Raw genomic sequence first — 999 nt, 5'->3', positions numbered from 1 at the left:
AGTCAATAAAATATCTAAATGATGCAGAAAGTAAAAATTGCTAGAGCGGTGTTTAGCTGCTTGTCTTATGACGTATCAAATGCCGACCAAACCAACCAATTAAAATGGTTTTAACAAGCCTTACGTAGTTATAGCCTATCAGCCATACAAAGTAGATGTAATATTTTTTTTGCAAAGGCAACACTATTAACTGAATTGATGTTTCCCGACTTGCTGAAAATAGCAACCCAATCGCATCCAAACGCTGTATTTCCAAACTTTTACCGACACAATTGTTTTCTTAATCGCTGCAATGATGATTAATACATTTGTCAGTAGAGTAACTTCCGGTTTCGTTAGCCCCCCCCCACTCTCTCTCTCTCTCTCTCTCTCTCTCTCTCTCTCTCTATCTCTCTCTCTCCCCCTCCTATGTATATATATAAACAGACTCATATATATTTCTTGACGCGATCTTCAACGACATTAAGCTACAGTTTTTCTCTTTTACATATGAATAAATTACTTTCTTCACAATAAAAATGCTATCTATCTATCTATCTATCTATCTATCTATCTATCTATCTATCTATCATCATTTTTACGTCGTTCTCTCACCCAATACACAGGTATTGTAGACGATTCACAAGCTCTGTCCACATTTGTTTCCTCCATTCAGTCATTTCAGAAAATATTTCAATATTTTCTTACAGCCGTTTCTATAAAACAATTCATTTTATTAGAAAATTACTACTTTTAAATCTCACAAATCTCTTTGTAGTAAAGATTGTTTGTCAACATAACATGGCAGTCCTGGTTTAGAACAAATGTTGCTGTAATTTAGCACCAGGAGACATCGTCTCCAGCTGGCTATACGACACGATCTGTGTCCTTATATTTTCGAACAAGGGAATCTAGCACCCCCACTCAGCTCAAAACAATATCTGTGTATCGCGATTTCCGGGTGTCGTACAAACATATAATTTATACACACACACACACACACACACACACACACACACA

The sequence above is a fragment of the Octopus bimaculoides genome, chromosome 4, assembly GCF_001194135.2.
Source record: "Octopus bimaculoides isolate UCB-OBI-ISO-001 chromosome 4, ASM119413v2, whole genome shotgun sequence".
Lineage (NCBI taxonomy): Eukaryota > Metazoa > Mollusca > Cephalopoda > Octopoda > Octopodidae > Octopus > Octopus bimaculoides.
This window is presented reverse-complemented; position numbering follows the sequence as displayed.